Source organism: Scylla paramamosain, chromosome 12, assembly GCF_035594125.1.
Source record: "Scylla paramamosain isolate STU-SP2022 chromosome 12, ASM3559412v1, whole genome shotgun sequence".
NCBI classification, from domain to species: Eukaryota; Metazoa; Arthropoda; class Malacostraca; order Decapoda; family Portunidae; genus Scylla; species Scylla paramamosain.
Window position 1 is genome coordinate 3975001 of NC_087162.1, and position 18589 is coordinate 3993589.

The 18589-nt window shown below is 42.3% G+C and overlaps 1 long non-coding RNA gene across 1 annotated transcript in view; it reads right to left on the reverse strand.

Annotated features, from left to right (window-relative positions):
* Window positions 1-2472: 2472 nt before the first annotated feature.
* The window catches only part of LOC135105544 (uncharacterized), a 34171-nt gene continuing 18054 nt past the window's right edge, over window positions 2473-18589 (reverse strand). The window contains exon 2 of the long non-coding RNA XR_010270896.1: window positions 2473-3189. This is a non-coding gene — a long non-coding RNA (uncharacterized LOC135105544). The remainder of the gene's footprint in view (window positions 3190-18589) is intronic.

Genomic DNA, 18589 nt, shown 5'->3' on the forward strand with positions numbered 1-18589 from the left:
GGTGATGTGTGGTGAACTCTGCACCCCTCGTTCTTTTTCTGTCTCTCTCTCTCTCTCTCTCTCTCTCTCTTCTCTCTCTCTCTCTCTCTCTCTCTCTCTCTCTCTCTCTGATTATGCCTTCTATAACCTTTATCATCCCTAACCACAAACAACATAAACATTTTTCACTCTTTTCTCCTTTCTTTCCTTTCTCTTCTGTCCTTTCTCCCCCGTCTCACTACAGCTGTTGCTTCTCCATCACCGCCACCCTCTCTCTCTCTCTCTCTCTCTCTCTCCTTTTCCTGTCTGACGTCCCCTTCGCTTATTCCTTTTCATTTGTCACTATCGTACCCGTGATTGCCTCGAATTCTCTTGTATACATTGTCCAGAAAGAACGTCAGGTACTTTTTTACATGAGAGAGAGAGAGAGAGAGAGAGAGAGAGAGAGAGAGAGAGAGAGAGAGAGAGAGAGAGAGAGAGAGAGAGAGAGAGAGGGAGAGAATGATAGAAATTGTATGTGATTATTATCGAGACGCACAAAACACAGCACAACACTTACACAATCAAATCCCAACCTGCAAGCAATAATTATGTGTACGAATATACCATGAGCCAGTGTGTGTGTGTGTGTGTGTGTGTGTGTGTGTGTGTGTGTATGTGTGTGTGTGTCTGTACCTGCGTATTAACCTCATAATTTTACACAACTGGGTTCTTGTAATACTACGCGCCCGCCACACAAGTTAACGCGCGGGTCCTACAAAGCACACAAGCGACATTGCATCACCCCTACTTAAGATCGAGGTGAGATATAATCAGTAACATTCACTTAAGTACACAGGTTGATTATGAAGGATGAGAAGGCACTAATTAGAGTAGCAGTGGCGATCTAGGGGTGGTTAAAGGAGCAGACAGAGAATCAGATGAGGAGATATGAAGCGCTGGGGTGTCCTGAAGTAGACGGGTGGTTGACAGTGTATGAATGGAAGGGTGTGTCAGACCTTTTGTCGTATAGATGATAAATAGTGATGATCATGTTGGGAAGAAGTTAATAAGCTACCAAAAAAAAAAAAAAAAGCGTACATCATTAACTAAACAGAAACATGAAAACAGAAGAGGAAAGAGACGTCGTTTCCATGAAAAGTGATGACGAAGGTGATAATGTCGTGAAGACGTTAATAAACCGTAAAAAAAAAAAAAAAGACACCATTAACTACAAAGAGAACATGGAAATATAAAAAGAGGAAGGGGACGTTTTTTTTTCCATCTCTCCTATCTCTCCTTGATATTTCTTAATTTTTCTCTTTACCCGAACCTTCGTCATCCTTTCTGAGACGCAGAGAGCAAACGCACCTATAAAGAGGGAAGACGAGGCCGGGGCAAGGTAAAAGAAATGTCATGAGGTCTTTGTACGTTGCATGTCTCTTCTCGTCTGTCCTTCAGGTTTGGTATTTCTGATCCTTTCCCCTTCATACCCGGAGATTCCTTACTCTCCCTTAGACGCAATAAAGAAGGACGACTAAACGGGAGGAGAGAAAGGAAATATCATTGGGGTCTTGCCTGGTTCCTTTCCATCAGTCCTTCAGCCTTGGTATTTCTGCTCTCGTCCCTCTATACCCGGAGCTTCGTCACTCTCCCTTCCCCTTCACAGACCTTCAGTGTTACCCAATATTCCTAGTAACGGGAGGCTCCTGTGTTGACAGAAGCGCCGCCTCTGCTGTCTCAAGTGTCGATGGAGAGGAGGTGGGGCCCATGGTAAGTGCTCTCAGATACTGGTTCTTTTCTGAGTTTGGTGGATGATGTGTCGGGATATTTCGTATACCAGAGATAGCGACATATGTTTGCTTTCATGTTTTTTCATATGTTTGTGTTTTCCTTGCTTGTCCATTACTGAACGTCCTTGTGGAGTCTAGTGATAGTGCATCTTTTTTGAGTCCTTGAACCGCCGCTATTCTGGACGGTGTGTACCTGGGCCCTGTCAGGTAGCGTAGCATAGCACTCATAATTGAATGTGCGTTATTGAAAGACTTGTAAAGCTGCCTGTCACTTTCGTCACTCGCCTAAATAAGGGACGTTGCATGAAGTCTCCAAATATTTTTTTTCTGTAAGTGTAAGGTTCTGGTATAACGAAATTGTTACTGATGCACAAATTAATGAATGAGTATTGCACATCTGAAGTTTCCTTGTGACCAGTTTCTTTTTCTTTTTTTTTTTTCCATAAATGTATCATTCTGAGGAACGTGCGGTTGAAGTCTTGTGTTCGAATATTCTCTCTCCCAAAATACAATGTTATAAAGTTACAAAATTATAGCTGTTACCGAAATTGGACTGTAATATATGTATCTCTGAAGTCTCCCAAATATAAAGTGTTGAAGTAACTAATCCTAACGCAAACAGGAATTGGTGAATAAAAGAGCGTGCTACACCTGAACCTGAAGCCTCCTGGTGTTCAAATAAAGCATTTCACCACGTGTAGGGTGTTGACGTAACCAAATGTCTTGTGAGCGTGGTCAGAAATGTACCCCGCCTGCCGCCTTACATCTAACCACTACCATTACCATCTGGCGAAACGAGAAGCCGCCATTACTAGCCTTTTTTTCTTTTTTTATGTCTCGTGTGACCTGCAACCTGCCGCCATAAGTGTCCATCTCATCTGTAGTTTTTTTCTTTCTTTTTTCCTTCTGCTTTTCTTGTTTTTGTTTTTTTTTTTTTTTTGTCTCAGGGATACCAACTTCTGATTTTCTTTTGCTTTTGACCGATTTTCCTTCTGCTTTTAGACTACCGACGGTCAATTTGAATATTTGCTTTTTATTTCATCAGTTACCGATTTTTCTTTAGACTTACCGGTTACAGAATATTTATTTTTGTGTGCTTTGTGGCGGTACGCAGGCATTTTCTAATCAGCGCTGACATTACCCAGGTGTGTGAGTGAATGTGAAGCTACAGAACCTTGAGAGGGGAAGGGAATCGCTGCGGCTCTTTTAATAAATCATCATGACCTTTTCGTAAGTGTTCCTTCTTGCCGTCCGGGCGTCGCCGTCTCGTCATCGTCAATTGTGTTACTTGTGGCATTAAAGACTAGACAGGAAATTCTAAAACTGGCCATCGTAATTATCCTCTACATCAGGAAAGTTTACTAATCAAGGTTCCATGCACAGTTACCCTTACGGGTCACTTCCGCTTCTCCGTGTCACTCCACTTCCTGCAACTCACCTGTAAAGAAGGAAGAAAGGAAAGGTTACTATGATAAGAAGATCAATGATAATACGTAGTAATAATATTATCAATTTCGTTTCGATGAGAAGTTTATGCAGATGACAAGAAATACGAATCATGGTCTTTTTGATAAGATAATACGTGATGAATTACAATAGACCTTCCAATTGAAGATACGAGTAGAAATACTTTAATCTTATGTTAATATTTTGATGGCTGAATATTTTTGCAAAGTTGCCAAAAGGTTTCAGGTAAATAAATGTGCTTTCAGGATCCAACTTTATAAAAATTACCATCACTACTGAATCAGAAGTTGTGTTGGAGTGAATACTACACACACTAAAAATTGAAGAAAGGTATCGAGCATTTCAGGAAGACGTGTTGGTTTTAAGATTAGGAACCATAAAAAAATATTTTGATCATTGAAACGGAGATTATGTGCGATTCAAAACTAAATAAAAAGGAGTGTAGTACTATACGACACGTGTCAAACTGAACATCATATGGGTTTCAATCCTATATAAGATGGAATCCAACACTATGCCGAACCTTTAGAATCAAATGTCAAGTGAGATTCGGTGCTATAAAACATGGAATCCAATCCTACGCCACCCTTCGCCCTTCACCACAACAATGCCTAAAATAACGCATCCTTGACTTGAAGGTCTTTTATAGGTAAGGGGAACCTTTCAAAAGGCCTAGGAATGCGCCAACAGGGTAACGCTAGCAGGGAGTGGCGGCAGGTAACGGTGACAAACTGATAACTTAACTGGTACCGTGTTAGTCTGTGGCGTGGCAGCGTACGAGTTTGTTCCGAATATGTACAAGCAATGCTATCTCTTTTTTTCTTTATATTTATTTATGCACTTATTTATTTTCTTTTATTTTGCTCTTGTTTTTTCCTTTTATTTTGTTCTCTCCCCTTCTAATCAAGCAGTTGCAAGATAACGCAAGGACACACACACACACACACACACACACACACACACACACACACACACACACACACACACACACACACACACACATACACACACAAAGGTAGGATTTTGTTTCATACTTGAATAAATTGCATTTCTCTCAGGATACGCAAACTGGATGCCTAAAGGATAATCACTGGGTTTGTCAGTACTCATTTGTTCTGAAATAAAGCGAGAGAGAGAGAGAGAGAGAGAGAGAGAGAGAGAGAGAGAGAGAGAGAGAGAGAGAGAGAGAGAGGAGGGTGGGCGAACATTCTCTCTCTCTCTCTCTCTCTCTCTCTCTCTCTCTCTCTCTCTCTCTCTCTCTCTCTCTCTCTCTCTCTCTCTCTGACCGAACGTGGTTGCATGGACTTTCACTCTTACTTTTTTTTTTTTTTAGATGATGCAAGCAAGTTTAAGTCTAACTATGTCTCTTCATAAAGTCTATCTGTCGCCCTTAAAACCTTGACGTCCGTGGGGGGTAGACTTGCTTAGAAGGAGGTTAGGAATGGGATCCACGTGTGTGAGTGTGCGTCTGCGTGTGTGTGTGTGTGTGTGTGTGTGTGTGTGTGTGTGTGTGTGTGTGTGTGTGTGTGTTTATGTGTGTGTGTAGGAATTTAGCATTTTTATCACTCTCACCGTTAGGAATAACAACAACAACAACAACAACAACAACAACAACAACAACAACAACAACAACAACAACAACAACAACAACAACAACAACAACAACGAAGACGACGACGACGACGACAACGACGATGACCACAACAACAACAACAACAACAACAACAACAACAACAACAACAACGATAATGATAAAGTAGATCCAATAAACAAACAAATAAACAAACTTTATAAATTTATCACAAGACCACAAACAAACCTATTAATTAAACCTTCACAAAACCATTCACTGGACAAACACACACACACACACACACACACACACACACACACACACACACACCAATCCCCTCACCACACACTTCTAACACATTATTAATTATTATTTACCGAGAGCCACAAACAGATAAGAACAGATAACATAAAAAATAATACCAGCCATACCTCATCAAGGACAGGTAATGTAGTAGGAGAGGGGGAAGTACCAAATTAACACAGGTAACAGTATTTTTTCCCTTCATTCAGAGCCCGACGGTAGATAAATTAAGTGGACCACAAGAAAAGGTTGCCTCTTAGTACGTAGTAGTCAGAATGGTCAGGGTAACGCGGAGTGAATGAATGCGAATAAAGGTTTTTCCTGCTCCTTTTTGTATGTGGTTGTGCGTGCATTTCATTGAGAGAGAGAGAGAGAGAGAGAGAGAGAGAGAGAGAGAGAGAGAGAGAGAGAGAGAGAGAGAGAGAGAGAGAGAGTTACGAACAAAAGAGAACGTAGCAGAAAATGAGATAATCAAGAAAGTACGTATTTTTATGTTAGGCGTAATGAGTACAAGAGAACGGCCACAAACTCAATGGAAGGACAGAGTGTTGTGGTACGTAAGTAAGAGGGAGAGAGAGAGAGAGAGAGAGAGAGAGAGAGAGAGAGAGAGAGAGAGAGAGAGAGAGAGAGAGAGAGAGAGAGAGAGAGAGAGAGAGAGAGATTGGAAGGATTATACATAGCATGCAAAAACGGAATGTAAGGACAGGAATGAATGGGAACTTCTGCTACCACGTCTACAGATAGATAGATTGATAGACGGATAGACAAATAGACAGGCAGAAAGTTAAAGATTGACTGCAGGTGAAAGGAAAATATATAAATAGTTATTCTAAAGGCAGACGTAAAACAAAAGAATGATGGAGAGATTAATTAGAATACAACAGACAGACAAAGAGATAGATGGATGAGTGAATGGATGTCAAGGGAAAGAAAAATAATAACAGGCACGTAAACAGACAGATGAACAGAAGGAAAAGTGAAGACCCATATGGTGTAAATAGAGAGGCTGTCATCACTTTTACTGTCACCCATCCCCTATCTTCCTCCTCCTCCTCCTCCTCCTCCTCCTCCACCTCCTCCTCCTCCTCCGCTGTTCTCTGTCGGGGAGGAGAAGGGAAGGCGAAGGAGATGACCCCTAATGGTGATCAGAATGAGGCTTTGGTTGCGTGTATCGTATTTCACTTTCTCTCTCTCTCTCTCTCTCTCTCTCTCTCTCTCTCTCTCTCTCTCTCTCTCTCTCTCTCTCTCTCTCTCTCTCTCTCTCTCTCTCTCTCTGCCAGTGAAAGTCAGTAGGTGTAATATAGGGTCCTTATCACGGCCAGCTGCCTTTCATTTCTTTATCATTACCTCTTTTTGGTCTCCGCCATGCAGCTGGGCGCCCCTCACACCCCTGCGCCCCTGCTCCTCTCCCGGCCCTGCACCCAGCCACCTCTCGTTCAGTGAAAGGAATACTTTGTCTGGCCTTTTTGTGCTACCAAAGAGCGTAAGGTTTAAGTTAGGTTATGTTAAGTTAGTTTACGTAAGGTTGAGGTATGGTTAAATTAGGTTAAGTTAGGTTAGGTTAAGTTAGGTTAGGTTAAGTAAGGTTATGGTATGATAAGAGTAATGTAAGGTAAAATCAAACTGTTTGGTTAGGCAGGGAAATGTTAAGTTTGGTTAGGTTAGGTTAGGATGTGACTGGATAGAATAGATTTGGTAGGATAGGTGAAATATATGGTGTTGTACGGTCATGTATAGCGTTGTAAGGGAAGGTGTTGGAAGGTAAAGATAAAGGCTGTTAGGTTTGGCAGGGAAATGTTAGTCCAGATTTGATGAAGTTATGTTATGATCAGATAGAATAGGTTAATATGGGTTGCATTAAATGTGTAATAGCTGGTACTGTATGATACTGTATGGCTAAGTAATTGATATAAGATAAGCTAAGATTTAGTTTAAGTTAGGTAAGGTTATGTTAGGTTTGGTAAGGGGTGAGGCACGGATAGATCAGATTACGTTAGGTTAAGTCAGGCTGTGGCATAGGTTAGGTTAGGTTAGGTTAGGTTATATCACATTGGGTTAGGTTAAGTAAGGGGGGTACAGGTTAAGTTAGGATAGGTTAACATTAGGTTAGGTTAAGTCAAGATTGAATATAGGTTAGGTTAAGTTAGATTAAGCTATGTTATGTTGGCTCACATTATGTTGGGTTAAGTCAGGATGAGGTGTAGGTAAAGACGCCCTTCGCCTATACCTGCTTGGAGTCTGTCTACTTAGGAGCGTCTGGGTGTACGCACTACATAAGGTACTCGTATAGGGATCCACGACTTTCACCGTAATATGCATAGACGTGTGCCTGAAGCTGATGGCTAAACTCTCTCTCTCTCTCTCTCTCTCTCTCTCTCTCTCTCTCTCTCTCTCTCTCTCTCTCTCTCTCTCTCTCTCTCTCTCTCTCTCTCTCTCTCTCTCTCTCTCTGCTCCACACCTCGCCAAATACCGGAGAGCACTTCAGAACAGGTCTCAGGGGTGGGACAAAAACCTAAGCACAAGACCTCCCTGCCGGTGACCGAAAAATAATGGCAATCAACAAACCTAAAAAAAAAAAAAAAAGACGGTTGTTGCAGTGCGTGGAGGAGTAGGGAGCTGGAGTGGAGTAGAAGTGGAGGAGGAGGAGTGGTGGCGTTTATCAAATCAAGGCTCCGGCGTCCCCTTCACTATACGTACGTTGCGTCTCGTGTTGCGGTCTGTAAACATTACTTACTATACCTGCCTTTACCTGCTGAGTTTGCAGAATTAAGATGTTAGGAAGAAAGGAGTTTTTTTTTTTTTTTTTCTTGGTGAGGGTCAAAATTTGTTTTCTTGGTGAGGGTCAAAATTCTCTCTCTCTCTCTCTCTCTCTCTCTCTCTCTCTCTCTCTCTCTCTCTCTCTCTCTCTCTCTCTCTCTCTCTCTCTCTCTCTCTCTCTCTCTCTCTCTCTCTCTCTCTCTCTCTCTCTCTCTCTCTCTCTCTCTCTCTGTTTTGTTACGATATGTTTCTTCACACACACACACACACACACACACACACACACACACACACACACACACACACACATACACACACACACACTGATGAGGGTTTGCTAAGGCACTTCAGACTCCGTTCCTTTCACTAACATGTTAAGCTTTCCTGCATTTTTTACCTTTCCTCTTTATCAGCCTGTGGGTTTAGTCTTTAGTGTTTTGGGTCATTTATTCCACTAAATTTAACTGCCTTTTCATTTGTCTCTCTCTCTCACCGGCGCCGTATGACCTCGTTGTTGTGGCGCCAAAATATCTCTCTCTGCCCTTTACCTCTGCCTCTGCAATTTGTCTTCCACCTGTCTCTCGTTCCCCAGGTGTGGCTCTTATTTTCTTCCTTAAATTTCTTTTCACTTTTTTTTTATGATGTTTAGCTGTGGATTCTTTCAGTTTCGTTGTTATTTTCTGCTTCGCGTTCTCACTCCCCTCCGTCTCCATATCGTTTTTCTTCTTCTTCTTCTTCTTCTTCTTCTTCTTCTTCTTCTTCTTCTTCTTCTTCTTCTTCTTCTTCTTCTTTTCTTCTTCTTCTTCTTCTTCTTACTCTCCTTCTCTTCTTTCTCCTCCTCCTCCCTCATCTTCTGCCTCACCCTTTCTTATAATAATAAAATATCTGTTTTTTTTTCTTTCTTTCTATACAGCATGGTACTTTTCTCAGGTGCTTCCATGGAGTTGGAGAGAATGATGGGAGGGGATGAACCGTCCTCTATATTTTCGTATTTCTTCAGCTGTTGCCAAGTCAGAATTACTTCCCAAACAGGTATACATGGACCTACGAGCCTGCTGCTGCGGCTTCGTTATCCTACTCGTATATAATCCTCCTCCTCCTCCTCCTCCTCCTCCTCCTCCTCCTCCTCCTCCTCCTCCTCCTCCTCCTCCTCCTTCAACTCTTCGTCCTTTTCCTCATCATCCTCTTTCAGCTCCTTCAACTTTTCGTCACAGTCCTTTCCCTCCTGCAGAGTCATCTACGCTGCCTTTCAATCCATTCCCTCTCACTCTTTCCGTCCTTCCTCTCGACCCAGTCTTTCCTCCACTCCTCCGTCTACCCCATCCGCGCCCGCCTCCCCACCGGTTACCTCACAAGTTCGACTCCTCGTCATAGTTACTGCATAGGTCACTCGCTCCCCTCCTCCTCACTCCCTTCCTACGTGGTTACCTCACAAATACTGGAGAAGGTTGACGGGGTAAGAATGGAGAAGGGGGGGTGGAAGGGGGAAGGGTCAGTACGAGTAGAAGAAGTCGTCGAGCAAGAGAAAAAAGTCATCACAAGAGTAGCTACCTTATGGCGGATGTCTGCAAGCGCGCCGCCCAAATAGGTTAAGCAAGTACTTTTCCCAGTGTGTGGTTTACGGGAGGTGGTTGAGTGTGAGGGAGGGACTGGTTGGCGCTGCAGGTTTTGCTTCATTGACTTCCATTAGCGGTGTGTGTCTGGGTGAGTGAGTGTTTCTTGTCTCTCTCTCTCCATTCCGCTTATGTTGATGCCCTTTGGTGGATTTCTGTATCACTTCCCCTTCGCGGTGTGTCGTGGCTGTGCGTCCTTTTGAGTGTCGGTTCCTCTCTCCTGAATGTGTTTGTGTTGCCTGGTTTGTTTTTGGGTGTTGCTTTGTTTTTGAGTGTCGGTTTCTCGTTTCTGATTGTGTCTGAGTCGCCCCGTGTGTTTTTTTGAGTGTCTGTTTCTTCCTTCTGTTTGTGTTTGTTTTGTCCCTTGTGATTTTTGAGTGTCTGTTAATCTCTTCTCATTGTGGCTAAGTCATTCGGTGTGTTTTTGAGTGTTCATTTCTCCTTTCTGCTTGTGTTTGCGTCTCCCGGTTTGATTTTTAGTGTCTGTTTCTCTCCTCTCATTATGTTAGTCTCGTCTGAAGCATCATTCTGATTTAAAGCATTTTTCTTTTTGGAGGGAGGGGATAGAAGTCAGATTCCCCTTTCTACCTGTATTAAGTTTTTACACTGATAATGACACGAAACTTCTTACTTCACTTGAGTAGCCCCGGATGATTTTACCAGAGAAAAATAAAAACAATACCAAAACTACATGCATTTAAAGTTACGAGCTAATTGACCATCCCTTTTACTGTCAGTGGTGTCTTTAGTAATTATACTCTACCCTTGCACTGTACCATTTATACCAAGCTTGACGAGCCGTAGTAGTCTGATGATTAATACTCTGCTCTCTTTTTGCACTGCCGGACTAAGCACCATTCGTCATCAGAGCAGAGACAAATACCTGTGCTCTTCTCAGCGTCAATATCTGATTATCGGCTGTGGCTGCTGTTGCGGAGCCTTCAGTCCTGCTATCGATCATCGGAGGACGAGGACCAGGACGAGGAAGTGCTCAGATGAGTGGTGCGCATTAGTGGTCTTCATCGCGCGTTGTCATGACCTCTTAATGGTTTTCTTCGTGGGTTCAAGGTCGTGGTGAGAGGAAGGTGTAATTAATTAGTGTTGACGGAAGAAGTAAGATGAGACGATGGCAAAAATAGGTTAACGGAAGTAATTTTTTTTTTCAGAATTAGTTTCATGGTTTCCGTATCCTGGAAGACTTGGAGGTCGTGTGCTGTTATACTTAGCGTTTGGCCAAAATTACTTCATATTAGTGGAAAGTATGTGAACCTTCTGACGATCTGAGCTTGAAGGTTTCTTTACCTTATCTTACCGAAGTGCTGGTCATGTGACGTTAGTGATCCTGGAGCGCTAGTCATCTCTGTCATCCGCCATCCTGACCAGATCCACGGTGTTCCATCCTATGTTAACACTTTCCAGCAAGGTCTCCATGTATCTTTGCCTTCCTCTTCCTCTTCTTCTATCAGTCCTCCCCATCAAGCAATACCTTTCCATTCCTCCAGCTTTCAGGATGTCTCCCAAAAACTGTAACTGCCTCCTCTTTTGACTTCTTATCACTTCTCCCTCCACTCCTGCACCTCACAGCACTTCCTCACGAGTTACTCTTGCTGGCCATTTAATCCTTTGCCTTCTTAGGAATCACAAGAAAAGAAAGGAAAAGAAAAAAAAAAGGGGTTTCTATATTATACATTTTTCTTGATTTTTTTTTTCTGACCTTTCTCTTTCTCTCTTGTAATTTTTGTTTTTCCTCGTCTTCTTTTTGTTCTTGTTCTTCCTGCTTTTCTTGTTCTTCTTGCTCTTGCTCTTGTTCTTGTCCTTCTTGTTCTTGTTCTTCATGTTCTTGTTCTTGTTCTTCTTCCTCTTCTTCTTCTTCTTCTTCTTCTTCTTCTTCTTCTTCTTCTTCTTCTTCTTCTTCTTCTTCTTCTTCTTATTATTATTATTATTATTATTATTATTATTATTATTATTATTATTATTATTATTATTATTATTATCATTATTATTACTATTATTATTGTTATTTTCATCATCATCGTCACCATTATCATCATCATCATCATCATCATCGTAATCATCATTATCATCATCATCATCATCATCATTGTTTTCAGATTAAAATCCAAAAAAAAATCATAGTATCATTTACTCTGGTGGAATTTTTCTTCTACTTTCTTCCCACCCTTTTTCCTCCTCTTCCTCCTCTCATTCCTCCTCCTCCTCCTGCTCCCCCATTCCTTCCTTCCTTTCTTTCTTCATCCATATCCACTTCCCATACTCCATCTCTCCCACCTGCTTGTCCCTCTTCCTCAACATCTCGTCAGCTAGTGTTACCACAGCTCAATTTTCGGCTCAGGCCCCAACCGTCAACCTTCATCCCTCAAATGGACCTTGTACATAAAGAGGCGTGGCTGTAAAACCTTATTAGGCTGCCGGTAATGGAGAGAAGTGGCGGAATTTGAAACACCATTACACGCTTCGCTACAACCACGCTACACTTCACATTCAGGGTGCGGCTATGAAGTGTAGCGGAATCAACAATTACATCCTTGTTTATTTTGGATGGCCAGAGGTGTACGGTATAAGCGTTCGTGGAGAAGGAAGTCAAGGTTAGGGATGTTTAGCAGTGAGTTATGTCCTCTCACGTAGGGTACAGGTGACAGGAAAGCAGAAAAGGTGCGTATGCACTTGCCAATGGCTTAGTAATATACCGTACTTTTTTCCTTCAGTGTATATAGTGTTTTCCTTCAGTCTTAAGTCCGTGGAGAAGGAAGTCAAGGCTTGGGGTGCTTAGTAGTAGGTCATGACACCTTACTTAGGGTACAGGTGATAGGGAAGCAGAAAAGGTGCGTATGTACTTGCCGCGTAACATACCGTACTCTCTCCCATAGCATATAATATCTTTCTTCTGTCGTAAGTCCTTTCATCTAATAAGAATCTGTCTGCTGTGGAGATTGTCATTTTCTCGGAGGGCTTCGGATTGAGGGAAAACGCTAAACTCAACGGAAGAGCATACAGATAGTTACACGACTTCAGACACGACTGTGCAAAGAAGATTGAGTTACGTCGCCGCAGCAACAGTGGCATATGGCGCCGGTTAGGGTTATGAGATGATGCTGCTTCTCCCGCCAAGAAACTAGAGCACAAGGAGACTGAATGTTGCCGCTACTTCACAAATCTTATCACGGAAATCTGCAAAGAAGCACGTTGAGATGGCAGGACATGCTTGTATTCCCTCTGCAAGGACACAAATTAGTAATATTCTCCATCTCCCTCGTTCTGGGTCGCAGCGTTATATGACCCATTTATACTACCTGCGCACTAAATAAGTCAGTCAACCATTGTGAGCCAAGGAGATCACGCTTCATAACCCTCCAGAGTTAAATATCTGATTCGCTGCCTTTCTCACACGACCCTGCCTATATATGCCTTGTGAACGTGCCGATAACAACGCTTCTCCCTCTATAAGCACCCAAAGAATCCGCGGGTCGTCCCCTCATCTCCTCATCGGCGACCGTCTCACATGCCGGGCCACCCAAAACGGCGAGCGGCGTGCATGCTGATAGCGAGTGAGCATCAAGGGAGGAGAGGGTGAGGTGAGGTGGCTGTGTGTCTTGTGGGGTGTGTCCTTGAGGAATCAGCGTCTGCGGGCACACATAGCTTGGCAGGGTTATCGTGAAGGTGTAAATGTCAGTGCTGGGAGGGTGTGTGTGTGTGTGTGTGTGTGTGTCTGTGGACGGGTGGATGTGAGATGGTGAGTGGGGTATTTGGAACGATGGATGGATGGGTGGATTTTTTGGATTTGTGGGTAGATAAGCAGGTCTGAGCTTGTGGATGTGTGGATGTTGTAGTACGGTTGAGTGAGTGGATTATTTGGGTGGATGGTTGGATGTGTGTTTGGATGAGTGAATGGATGAATGATTGAGTGAATGTTTGGGTATATGTGTGGTTGGATAGATGGATGATTAATGGAGTGGATAAGTGGGTGAACAGGTGAATGATTTGGGAAATTGAGTAGGTGAATGGGATAATTAGTGGGAAAAAAGGAGTGATGTACTGGAGCATGGAAGGTGGAGAGCTGGAGGGCTGAGAGAGAGACGAGTAACACGGTCTAGTGGGTGTCTTGTCAAGTCTTTTCAGCTCCAACAGTACAACTTCCGGTCACGCAATCTCGCCTCACGTTACTCTCCAAGTTATGGTCTGCCTTTACTCGTCTATCAGACTTACTCTGGCGGCTCAAGGCTGTTTCGTTCACGTGGCTTTTCCTTTTGAACATGAAACTGAGCATGACTGTTTATATATTATGCTGAGTACGTACCATCACTTCCGTCTTATAGTGAGTTGCGATTTGTGTTCTTGTTCTTCTCTTTTACCTTCTCTTTTACCTATATTTACCTGTAGCTTATCCTTATATTTCCTTATTGTATATCTCTGTGTTACTAGTTATTTTGTCTTTTTCGTGATGTTGTGGGTTCCTATTTATCCTCTTGTTCATCTCTTTACCTTCTACTTTATCAATTTTTACCTGTACATCTTTCTTGCATCTCCTTACTTGTCTATCTCTGTATCACTAATTTACTTTATTTCTCTTCGTGTCATAGGTTCGTATTTCATCCTCTTCTTCATCTCTTTACCTTCTGCTTTATCACTCTTTACCTGCATCTCCTTACTTGTATAAATGCGTCAATATCTATTTTACCTGTCTTGTATCTCTATCTTATATGCCTATATTTACCTGTACCTCTTCTTTATATCTCCTTACCTTTCTATTTCTTATCTATCTGTATCCCTCCTTTCCCCTTTCATTGCCTTTTTTTATTGGCATTTTATTGTTTCCTTTGCCTGTGTTTATCCTCCACCTACCTTTACCTGTCTGTGTTATTACTTCATTATCCAATCTACTTGTCTTTATCTCACCATCTCATCTTACCTCATCGCTACCTTTCTCCTCCTGTCTGTCTTATTGATGCAGTTGCCTTCTTGCCTCTCCTTGTCTCATTATCTCCCTAACCTATCTTTTTACCTCCGATTTGCCTCTTCTTACCTGTCTGTCTCAGTGCATTGGCTACTTTCTTCCCCTTCCTTGATATAGTAAGTCAACTTTCACCATTGTACGGTAGTTTTTATAGATTTATTGAGAGGTACTTTCACACTTGCAGAATTATATGTTGGTCTCGTTTTAGTTTAAGAAAAGTTATTACTCTTTATCTTATTCATGTATTCCTATCGTTAATTATATCATTTTTTTTTCGTGTAATGTATTATTTTAACTTCTCCCATTACTCTCCAACCATCGAAGATCCTTCAACTCTTCTTCTTTTCCTCCCTCTTCTCTTTCTGTCCATTCTTCCAGCCACCAAAATGCATCTTTTCCCTCCCCTAACCGCACCACGTTCGTACCTCCCCTCTCAAGCATTTGTCGAATCTCTAAGTCTTCAAAATAGTATCCTTTGTTCCCAGCATACCACAATTTATCGAGTTCTTGCTCCCTCCTATCTCTCCATCTGCACAGCCTTCGAGATGCAATCCTTCTCTCTTATCGTCACTTCTTCGATCAACTCTCTATCCACTCTCTTAACCTCCATGATGTATTCCCTTCCTCCCCACAGCCACCTTGATGCCTACTTCTCCCTCCCGCCTCGTCTCTCTCGCCCTCTCTCACTCTAAAAGCAAAGTAAGATGACCGTCAGCCGGCTTTGTGTTGGATTCTGTATGCTGCTCTTGTTTGCTGTGTGTGAGGGAGGTCCAGCCTTCACCCCAGAGGGAAAGGTCGCCTCTCCTCCTCCTCCTCCTCCTCCTCCTCCTCCTTCAGTAGCTCATGGCCAATGCTTTAGTTTCTTCCCCTTTCTGGCCTCCCCGTTTTCATTGCCCCTGACTGTAGTCGCTAGATTGCTTTCTTTTTTTCTCTCTCTTTTTTTTTTCTTTTTGCTATAAATGTTGATGTGGTATGTAGTGTAGTGCTGTATTTGTTTTGCATCCTGGCACGTAGGCACGAGGGAGTCATGTTTTGTGCGTATGTACCTAATGGTGGTGGTGGTGGTGGTGGTGGATGGTGTGTTGGTAATAGTATACCTGTCAGGTGTTGAGATGAAAGGTATGCCCGAGAAAGTGTAGCTCCGACTGACTTCACTGATATGAGATAGATAAAAGAAGAAAGTAAATACGAGTATACGTGTATCTTCGAGGGGAAATATTAGAAACGTAAAAACAGATGTATAAAAAAAAAAAGAGAACGAAAAAAAAAAAAAGAAAAGCAAAAGAAAAAAGGGGAAAAAAAGATGAATATAGTTACATATTCAGAGAACGCAGGAGTTGAAAAATGACCGTGACATTTCAAGTTTACATATTTGCAGAAAACCCTTTACAGATTTCACACGAGACAATACCCTGAGGAAGCCAAAGTTTACCCTTAAAAAATATACCCTAGAGGAAAGGAAAACACATTAAGTCCTGGAAGATAGACAAAAAATACACAAAAAAAAACGGAAGTCAGGTTGACAGTTTTCTAATTTCTTCACTGTTACAACCACAAGAATAGAAGAAAGAGTTATTCACCACCATGTTGACCACCCAAACTTTCACAGGCGCCCGGCTACGTGTTGAGGGGAGAGTGTTGGGGTGGAGGGAGGGAGGAGCGTAGAGAGGCAGGCAGGGGCGCGCTGGTGGTGAAAGTTCTCCCAGCCAAAAAGGTGCCCCGGCGTGTTTCAGACCTTGTGTGTGTGTGTGTGTGTGTGTGTGTGTGTGTGTGTGTTTGCTGTGCTTCTGGGAAAGTTAAGGTTTTTCTGGTAACGTTCTGTACACATGTGAATTCTTGCTTTTGATATAGGTAGGTCAGTTTATGGCTCAAATGTTTGCTGATTTCTGCACGTGCATTAAAGAGTGCTTGAAAGTGACTTTAATCTCCTCCCTCTCTTTATACTAGACGAAGAGGTAATAGAGGCAAGGCGTGTGCATGAACTGGAGGAAAGACTGGATACATGTAGGCAGAAAGAAGGAGCCACGCAAATTTACCCATAGTTAGACACCACTCACAACAATACGCACAAGAAAACAGAGCCGTAGTATCGAAACAAAACCGAACTTAATACCACTAGTCACGATAATCACAATCTGAACGAGTATAGCAAGAGACCAAGGCAGGAGATAAAGGGAGAACAAGGGGATGAGTGATGGTCATTTTTATAGTACTAGGGCGGGGCAGGAGGATCAAAACTCGAGCCATCCTTTGAACTTTTAGCACAGGGTCGGTGGCTGACCTGAGGAAGTCTGGCTACTAAAAGAAATCGCATTGGATGACCTCTGGAAGGCCGAATACTGGGCTGCTGGGTTTCACTGCAGGAGGGATGGAGGGTGAAGCGATACGAGGTCAGGGAAGGTCGTCAATGATTAGTAAATACCCGTGTGCTGAGAGGGACGGAAGTGCAGGTCTGGATAGGCTGGAAAGTGGGTAAGTAGGTTGGGTTGCGTGCGGGGGTGAATGGAATGTGAGGGGAAAAAAATACCGGGCAGAGAAAAGGAGGAGGAGGAGGAGGAATGTAGGAAGTAGCAGAGGTGCTTACTTGTAGGTGTGGCTGTGGGATTTCACCTGTCAGCGATGCGTGATGGGGTGCTTTGTTTCATGTGGTGGTAGTGTTTCATGTCTCGTGTATGGCGTGTGGGTGGATGGGTGGGTGGGTGTGTGTCTGTGTGTCGCGTAGTAGTACTAGTAGTAGTAGTAGTAGTAGTAGTAGTAGTAGTAGTAGTAGCAGCAATAGTAGTAGTAGTAGTGATCGACAAGACTGGCAAATAAGAAAGTCATAATGACAACATAAAATGCATCCTTTGTGTTTTTGTTATTATTATTATAATAATTATAATAATAATAATAATAATAATAATAATCATAATAATAATAATAATAATAATAATTATTATTATTATTATTATTATTATTATTATTATTATTATTATTATTATTATTATTATTGTTACTGCTGGACGTAATCAAGACTTTCAGGCTGATACTGTGTGGAAAAACTTGTTTAAATTTCTATTTTATTAGTATTAATTACTGAAAATCGTTACTACATCATTTTCTCACTTTCAAGAATTTGGCTTCAGATTCCATTGTCCCTCCCTTGTCCTCCTTCCAACACACGTGAAGCTTTGCGTGTGTAAAGAAAATGAAATGCTTGCTTATAAATATTTAAAAATAAAGTAGTTAGAGGGAGAAACGCAGGAAAATATACAAAAAAAAATTGAAATTCTTACGTTTCTTTTCCCTTCATTGCTTAAACATGACTCAGAACAGACGGCCTTCACGCTCTCGCTCCTTCTCCTCCCCTTTAAACAAATAATTCTTCTGATTCAGTGAAGTCAACAATATCCCGTTTTTTACAGGTGGCTGGGTGATCGATGCAACCCACGAGAACAAAGGTACAATCACGGCACAAGTCAAGCAACACGCCACACTCCCTTCCACTGTGTTCACCGATTTGCTCTCAGTCTTAACCCCTTTGCTCTGCTACGAGTCTATCAATTCCCAAGTTTTATAGGGAGATTATAAGCAGAACAGATTGAGAGTGAGAGAGAATACAGGAGCACAATGAAAGTGAGTGTAGTAATTTACTACACTTCTGCCCACCACTGTACGTCTCAGAATATTCATCAAATTATTCCTCTGCATAAACAAGGGAATGCTAACACGAACAAAACAAAAAAACATCATCACTCTAACCCGCAAAGCACCAGTGATAAAAACGGTTCATCTACACAAACAACGGAATACTAAGACTAACCAACACAAAAACAAACATTCTAATCCTTCCCCCCCCCGAGTACTAGTGATAAAAAGGACCCCTTCTGTACGAGTATGAACAAGGAATGGTAAACTAGTCCATTCAGGCTTACGCAACACTCGATCCAGTTCAGAGCCGCTGCAATATAACTAATAAATTCATATGATTTTTTTTTTTTCTTCTTCTTCTCAGCGACACGTGTATTAGGCCGTAAATCTGTCTCCGGCCGCTGTGTCCACCTGAGGCAATCACCTGTCTGGTTTTGACGTGCTGAAAAGAGAGGTCGAACTGGTTGTACGAGGGCAATGATCAGTCTCTCTCTCTCTCTCTCTCTCTCTCTCTCTCTCTCTC